Genomic DNA, 9,302 nt, shown 5'->3' with positions numbered 1-9,302 from the left:
GCGGTAGTAGCAAAGAGCATGGGTTTCAGTGCAGGTTCTCTCTCTTTCTCTCTCTCTCTCTCTCTCTCTCTCTCTCTCTCTCTCTCTCTCTCTCTCTCTCTCTCTCTCTCTCTCATACACACACACACACACATGCAAGCACGATGTCCTAAAACACTTGGCATTATATTAAATTATCATTGACAACCACTCTTCAATATCAACACATGCTAGTACTTTCACCCCATGTTGTTTGTACCCTCGTCTTGGCCCCCAATCTCTTCTGCTTCATCCCACCACTTGGTAATTAGCACTTTACTCTCCACTTATGCCAATTCATCCATAGAATTTGCTCCAATTTGTTGATTACTCTGTCGGTGCTACAACCTATGCTGCTTTGCCCAATTCCATGACTTGTTGTTGGTGGATCACTACTTGTAGCCAACCTTTCAAGCATGTGGAAATTGTATTGCATGTCAAGTCTTCGTTATTGTTGTATGTTGTGGCCATCACCAATCCTTGATGCCAACTATGTCCAACCATCAATCATACCATAGATGAGATATGGCTCATCGATGTCATGAATGCTTGTTGGATTAGTGACCCTTGCAAATTACTCCACCATAATTCATATTTTCAATGACTATTCAAACTTAACAACCATTAAACCATTGTTCCCATGCTTTTTATAAAGGAACCCCTTTTAATCATGCCTTAAGTGCCCATTATCCTTTTGAAGATGGGAAGTGTGAAATTTGGATGTCATTGTGTTGAAGTTACTTACTTGTAAAGGAAAAGATAAGAAGTGTGAAATTGGGGTGTCGTTATGTTGAAGTTACTTAAAAGGCCAAAGTCAAACTCGAGGGTCCTAGGCAAATAAGATGAGGTAGTGTCATTGGAGGTGCCAGAGATGCTTTGATGGTCGGATTTCTCAGACCTAGCAGCCTAACATCAAGATACCCCAGACTTGCCATGGAGAGTGCGCCAAATTTACAGCATCTTCCATGTCGAATTGAGATGTCGTTCTTTAATTTTTGAGAAAATATTTTGTAATGTGTTCCCACCTCCAAAATGGTAGCATTATACTATCCTTATATGTTAGGACACACTAGGGATTTCCACATGTAATTTGTGGGTTTTTTGAATAGAATTCAATTCCTTTGGGCATATAGGGTGGGCTTGTCCCTCACTATGTCTCGAGGTATTTGATCAGTAACTGGATGATGGCTTTTAACGTTTGATAACCTCTCTTTCTTTCTCATTGTTAGTGGTGATTTCTGTGAACACATTCAGGACCATCAATGTAAGGTATTTACTTATAGTGCATTAATAGGAAAGCAACCTAGACCATTTGTTTATCTCTCAAGAAAAGATGATAAATATCAAATGCACACAGAAATAAGGCTAACAGAGAACTCTACTTCATAAACTCTCTCTCTCTCTCTCTCTCTCTCTCTCTCTCTCTCTCTCTCTCTCTCTCTCTCTCTCTATATATATATATATATATATATATATATATATATATATATATATATATATATATATATATATATATACATACATACATGTATACATACATACATACATACATGTATGTATGTATGTATGTGTATATATATATATATATATATATATATATATATATATATATATATATATATATATATATATATATATATATATTATTGTAACACTTTGTTAAATTATTAACAGGATCACATGGGTTCATTGAGGGACCCATCTGGGGGGAGTAGCATTTTCCCTTGTCTGGTGTCGATCTTCTCTCTCTCTCTCTCTCTCTCTCTCTCTCTCTCTCTCTCTCTCTCTCTCTCTCTCTCTCTCTTGGTGTGTGTAGCACTTTGGTTTTGGAGGTGTGCATGACGCTCTCTATTCCTCTAGATTGGCCTCGTGTTGGATTGTGTGTGCATATGATTTTATAAATTTATTGTTTTCGTTGCTTGGATGTATGCTCCTTTGCATATTTTGCAAGGTTGCTACGCTCACGTCTGTTGCAATCAAGACACTTTTTTTTCCTCGTGAGGAGGTTTTCCTCGTTTGGCTTGTATATACATCCATCATTTTAGGGCAAGCCTTGTCCTGCTATTACCAAACTTAGTAATACTATTGTGTGCTATTGAACATCTCCTCCATCTTGTCCATCTTGTGAGTTTTTGCATTAGTATTTTCAAAAATTGGTATTAGAGCATGCTTTGGCATCTTGAGCATTATTGCCAACACACTTTGGCTCAAGCTCTTATATTGAGGTGACTTTTGGTGAGCGTTCGTAGGGCAACAAAATCTTCATATGCCTTCATATTGCCAAAATTTTGATATGGGCTCATTTTGACCTTCGTTTCCATTATTGGTGGTACTTTATAGGTGATTTGTCCACTATTGGTAGTACTTCGTCAGTGATTTTTCCTTTTGTGCAAGTTTTGGACACTCTTGCAAAATAGGCAATATGTAGTCTTTTGTGGGCTCTATGATACATCATAGGTTAGTTTTGTGCAATGATGCAACATCTCCTTGTTGCAAAGGGGTGGTTGGAACATTATGTTGGGTTAGGATGTAACTCGGATGTAAGGCTAGGTTTTGTGGATATAGGTTCAATGGATCATGGTGCAGGTTCTAATAATTCTACTAAAAGAGTTGTTTTGCCTACTGTTGATCAGGTACGTTTGGGATGCAAAGGATGCATAAGTTTATGTGTTGATTTCACTTTATATTAATGGCTCCATTATTCCACACGTTTACTAAGCACGAACCACAAAACAGGCATGAGATAGACTAGCTTCTTTGTTGTAAGTCCTAATTTGGCAAAAATTTATTACTTTTGTAAGGAGCTAGAGTCCAAGGTTATGCACAAGGAGGATAATATGAAGGTATTTCTTGTGGATATTGAAGATTTGAACGAGTATTATATTGTTGTTTCTGCTCTCTCATGCAAATAACTATTGATGCTTTGCAGATTTTTATCAAAATTTTGCCACCACATTTAGGCTCTATAAGCTCAATGCTTACAAAAATGCATGGAAGACTATGATGGAGTATATAGCTATGGGTGATGAGGCATCATAATGAACATAGTGATTACACAATAGAGAAATGGAGATGGAAATTTTCATTATTGAACTAGGAAAAGACTCAAACATAAGAGACTCATTTAAAGGCCAAGGATCATGTTGATGGCTCCCCAGAAGAGTGGGTCGACCCTACAATGTAGAGATGTTGTTGGAGCTTCGTGAAAAGTGCATGAACTCTAGTGAGAATTGCATTTCATGTCACATGGTGTCATATCATGTAATGTCAATGTGCATGTAGTAAGAGGTTTTTCATAAGATAAATCCCATACAAAACAAACCTCCTTTTGGGGTTTAGAGTATGTGAAAGTAATTTTATGTCTACAAGGCTCATGTCATATGTCAGGTGCAACGAAGGATTGAATAATTTTAGCTTAAATCTAGTACTTTGCACAAACACCCCACAAACACAAGGCTGCTTTAATGAGAGAGAGAGAGAGAGAGAGAGAGAGAGAGAGAGAGAGAGAGAGAGAGAGAGAGAGAGAGAGAGAAAGGCAAAGAGAAACAAAGAGAAGAGAGATGACACTATATGTCAGGTTCCAACCACCCTCAAGGGCCCCCTTGCTCTCTTTCTAGAGTAAGACTTTCTTTAAATTACTTTCACAAATGCTAAAATGTTGAAATGTTGAATACTGAGTGCTCCACACTGATGATCTGCAAGATGCTAGATGATGATGTTGATGCAAAAACACTAGGGCCGATCTGTTGGTACTATGGGTGTTGATGTTGAGACTAAAACGCTGATGTTATAGGGTAGAGGGGCCAGTTGTGGTACGGCCCCAGAGGAAGGACAAATAAAACCATAATATAACACACTTGATGACCCAAAGAAGCACGAAAAAGAGCAGCCAAAATGGCTAGTTGATTTGAAATAACATCATCTCATTGGCCAGCGTGTGGGCTCAAGCCTCCGTGGTCACATTTTACCTCTTTTGGTCTTTGTTGATCTTCTTATTCATGCCGATTTTTTATACACGCGATTTCAAAAATGGTGCCGCAACCATCGGCTCTCAAACCCAACCAACCCCAAATTAATTCTTCTGAAAGCTTGTGAAAAGGCGATTAAAATGAGCAACTAAGCGCAAGAAGTCGAGCTCGAAGGAAAGAGATTGAAGCTCCCCAAGTTACCCGTCCCCCTACTGGCTCCTCTACCCTAGGATAAAAACACTAATAATATAGCATGAATAACGCTAAGGAAAAGGATGATATCGAGAATGGAAATGCTAGGGGATGCTGAGGGAAAAATGGTGGTGCTTATCTACTGGGTATTATTGGCGCTTGCTACACATCATGCGGGTGCTTCAAAATACTCTACAGGAGCACCCTAGGCTCACGTAAATAGACTTAGAAGAGGAAGTTGAGAAGCTCTTTAAAACTCACGATTCCACTTACTAAAGGGTTATCTAGTAATACATGACTTAAGTGACTTTAGGATTGTTCATATGCCTACATGACTTTATGAATGCTTGTGCAAGCAAGGGTATGCAACTATTGACCTACCTAATCATACATGCCCTCCTAGCGGCTCACAAAACTTTCAGGCTAGATCCTAAGCTATACTTGAAGAGCATGACAATGTGAAGAGCATGCATGGTGAGTATAGAGTGATAGACAATGTTTGTGGGTGGAGTGCTCGTTACTAACATGAGTGAGACCCCTTATTCTTTTATGCAAAAAGAATAAGTTCAGTGGTCGGTGAAGCTAGTGGGCATATCGACACTAGATGTTTGATCTCGAGACAAGGCACACTTTTACACCAACATACTCCCACTTAAAGGCGAATGTGCCGATAAGTGGGTTCTACTAGCTAAACTACTAGTATGTACAAGAAATAGGTGAGAGACTCCCTCAACCTATGCCCACTGGCTCCCTCACTCAATCTACATGCAGTCATATCAGCACTAGTGATAGATGAAAGTGTGAATCCATGCTAGAGACTATATGCAAATCCTACAAACATCTTTGTATAGTATGCATAGCTCCATAATGCATCATGCTAGTGTGAGTCATCATACAACTGACAGCCCCTACTGCAAATGCTCCCACTACATCTGTTAGGTCTCCATTGTAAATTGAGCAAAATCTCAACCATACATTGCATCAAAGATGCCAAAGGGGGAGATCATCTCAACCACTACACAATTATAACTATGATCAATGCATATGCAACATGTAGCTCAACATAGCTCTACAAAAAAAAATGTAGAACATGTAACTTGTGACTACATGTAGCCTATAAGCAGTAGACTCACAATCAAAATATCCATCGATCAAAAATAGTGCATAACCTGTAGTATGTAGCCACAACGAGTACACTATTTCTCACTCTTGCAAAAGGGAATGCAAGAACTCTAATGTTTGCCCGAAAGTGACTGAAAAACTATTAAAGCAAGAGTCAAACTCATTCACTGTCAAAGTGCGAGTCACACTCGATGATCACTAAAGCATCACAGAGTAAGCTGAAAATACATAGAAACTATGGTGAGATCCTAGAGAAAAATTGACAGATTATTGAAAAAATAGCATACACAAAGCCTCTGAAGCCAACTAGGCTATGCACTAAACATAGATCAAATCTCTCATCCACAATCTATCATACATCAAGTCAAATTGACTAAAAGGATCTTTAAACAAGATGGAGAGAACTAAGATTTTTTTTGGGGGTAAACAAAGTGCATGAAGTATCAGTAGCAAAACCGTTTCATATCACAAATCCACATGAGGCATACATCAACTACCAAGATCATGGCAATCAAGCTAAGTTTCATACATGTAGCTCTTTGGATAACACCACCCATTTGAAACACGTCTACACCTATGAATTTGTCACCTATGAGCTATAACTAGCTCACATGTATTTGCATATGGTATATATAACCATAAACCATACAAAACCGAGCATGTAACTCTTTTAAAATCCCACATAGTCTCAATGCACACAAAACTGCATCTAGATGTGTATCAATCCAAAAGCCATCCTAAACCAACATTTTCTTACATAGATGCAAGGTAAATCATCTTTCAAATAGCACCATAGTGTGATATATTTATCCAAAAATGAAAACGACATAGTGCTTTACAATTTAGGATTCCAACTATCACCATCATGCATTGAACATGCCAAAACCCCAACCAAAACTCCTATATCATATCCAATCTGACTTTGTATGTCGAAGATATGCAAAAAAGGTGTTTCGAAGCCCGAAAATGGCAAAAGGTTTGTCCAATCACATCACACCTTTTGTTTTCCTTCTCCCATGCCTTATTTTCTTATTTCAACTTTGTAGTTTATGATCCCCTTCTTTCAACAAGATGATGATGCAATGGATCTCAACTTCAAATACTCTCAACTTGCCCACTACATAACAAGGTTTTCTATAGTTCTCCCTTCTCTTTTCTCCTTGCACCTTCGCATCAACTCCTAATAGCTTAACAACGTAGTTGCATACTTGGACTTTGGGCCGATCTTGTAAGCGAATCTTGGGGGACTCTATGTTGGATTGGCATCTACTTTGAGCTATTTAAACAAGGTAAGGGATGATCTTCCCCTCACTTATCCTTGCTTTGCATTGTGTGTGTCTAGGAAAGTGAGTTGTGTGAGTGAACTATCCATTACACTGGTTCATTACAAACTATTGTGTGTGGGGTGGTGTGGTATCCCTTCCTAAAGATTTACACTATGGAGTTAGTCGAACAAAACAATACATCTTAGGTTGGTGCTGAGGTGTTGATGATAAAAAATACACTTAATTTGTTGTTTTTTCTTGGTTTTTGCCTTTACTGGTTGTTGTGATGCCAATGCATTAAGGATTTAAGAAATATGGCATTGGATTATCTCTGCTGAATTTTTACTCTGCAATCATATCCGAATAGTGTGGTTTTATTGATAACCCCAATTGTTTGTCTTTCATATGAAGGTTGTGCTAAGCTAGGTTTTGCTTGTGCTAATTTTGTTAATGGTAAACAAAACCATTGGGATTGATTGAGAAATTTGTGGTCCTTCTCAATGGTCCTTTTTGGCTAAAATTTCAAAAATTTGTATTGCTTTCTTCTGGGCTTAATACATATTACATTAGATAAGTTTGTTGGTATATTGAGTTGCTTTTGGTAATGCTTTATGGAAAAGCATTCTTTGGCACAAGAACGAATAACTTTCTTGAAAGCTTCTCATTTAGTTTCAAATGGTGCATCATATGAGCATTCCCGTGCTATTGCACATGTGAAAAAGTAACTTTCCAGAGTGATCTGACTCTTTCTCATCCATTGAAGTATGATCATATGAGAGAGAGAGAGAGAGAGAGAGAGAGAGAGAGAGAGAGAGAGAGAGAGAGTTATGCAACAGAATAGGTTGAAGCTCATGAAAAACAAGCATCAATACACCCAAATAATCTCTCAAGCCAGCATACACAATCCAATAACTGATAAAATAGGAGCACTAACCTGAAAACTCATGTTGGTTATGCTTTTACAAGGTAACTATGTTTGCCCTACATGTATGTACATAGTGCCAGGTCAGTCTCCATCTATCAAGGTTACACCCACGCACATTGTTTGAGATAAATCTGACTTGACTATGCATTGAAACCATATGTACAAGAGGCAAAAGAAACATGAGTATCAAGCAGAGGTGCCCATAGACACATCCTCATCCACTACATCCATACCAGAACCTCGAAACCAGAACCCATCCATTGATTAAATGCAAGAAACATGTCCACATGATTTACATGAGGGGTGGAGGTCTCCCCAAGAAGTACATCTTTGTAAGAGTGCATCGCTTTTTCTCATGCATCAATTAACGCGCGGTTGTCTCATTACATGGAAGCTGCTTGAAAGATGCATTCTTATTAGAATTAATAGGGGGAACATAATTACGAGAGGAGGGGGTACACATCTTCACTATCGTTTTAGGCACCACCCATGAGCTAGTATCACCAAGTCCAATATTTTTGCCTTTAGCATCATTCACATTCCCAGGATCCGTAGACTAAGGCGTTTTGGTTTTCCCTTTTTCCACATTGGGAACCACCTTAGAAGCAGAAGCTCCATTTTGCTTAACTTCACTGACAAATTTGCCTATTTGGATAGGGGCAAACAAAGGAACTTCCAACAATACTGGCTCCAGACATTTAGATTGCATATGACCAATTTTTACCACATCAGAAGCAAGAATTGGCAAATTTGCCCTATTTGAGTTTAAAAGGACGCTTGCCCACCCATGGATCCCCTGAGTCAACCATTCTTCCTTTGAGGGTTTGCTTGTCATTGTCCCAAAGAATGAAAAACCTGTTGGTATTGGCATCCAAGTTCGGAGAGCAAATCACCTAACCAAGTTGCACAGCCAACATTGGTAGGAAATGTCTCCACCTGCATGGGGAATGGACAATTTCCACCCACACTGGGCATTTGTGGCGACTTTGATAATCTTTAATGAGCGGCCATGATAGAACATGGGTCATTTGTGTACCAAAAAAGAGGGGGGACATCTCCAACAAAAGTTTATTGGCTTCAATATACATGCTAATTAAACTTCATAGAAACCATGAGCACCAAAATAAACGCCAAGGATAGCCTAACATTTAAGAAGGAAATCAACCCATTGCACGACATCCTGCACAGTAGGCATTTTGCCTTGGAAAATCAAGATGACTACATCCATGGCATACTGCACAACTGGGTCCATAAGATCTGCAGAGGAATCTGCACTTCGAAGGCAGGTGCTTGACCATTCCAAGCCTTCGACCTCTTTGAAGTCCTCAAACAAACAAGCTTTAATTTCAAAAGCGTCCTCCAAAGAATTATCCATAGCTTTTCAACGTTTGAACACACACCAAAACTCTAACATGTAGCAGGAAACCCATAGCTAAAGGAGAGAGCCTATTGGAACACACATTGCAAGAAATGAACTTGTATCTTAGCTATGTACAAAAAATTGAAAACCCGAGAGATATGTACATCACCCACAAAAGCATACATGTAAAATATGTTGTGAAACACTACTGCATATGAACCTATGCAGAGAACAAAAGAGTGTCGAGACGAACCAAATTGGCCAAACAGGCGCTGAGGAGTCATTAGCAGATGAGAACACTCAAAATAGTAGGCTGCAAACTGCACGCCAAACTTTGCCACACGCAAGGGCCGCTGGGCGCAGAAATGGACAACGTGCAGAAGTGGAAGGGCTCAGGACAAAGCGACGCGCAGAAGCCTATAGGCACAGAGCAAGCTGTACACAAATAGGGG

The sequence above is a fragment of the Adiantum capillus-veneris genome, chromosome 21, assembly GCF_014529385.1.
Source record: "Adiantum capillus-veneris isolate H3 chromosome 21, ASM1452938v2, whole genome shotgun sequence".
NCBI lineage: Eukaryota > Viridiplantae > Streptophyta > Polypodiopsida > Polypodiales > Pteridaceae > Adiantum > Adiantum capillus-veneris.
Note: the sequence above shows the minus strand (reverse complement) of the source record.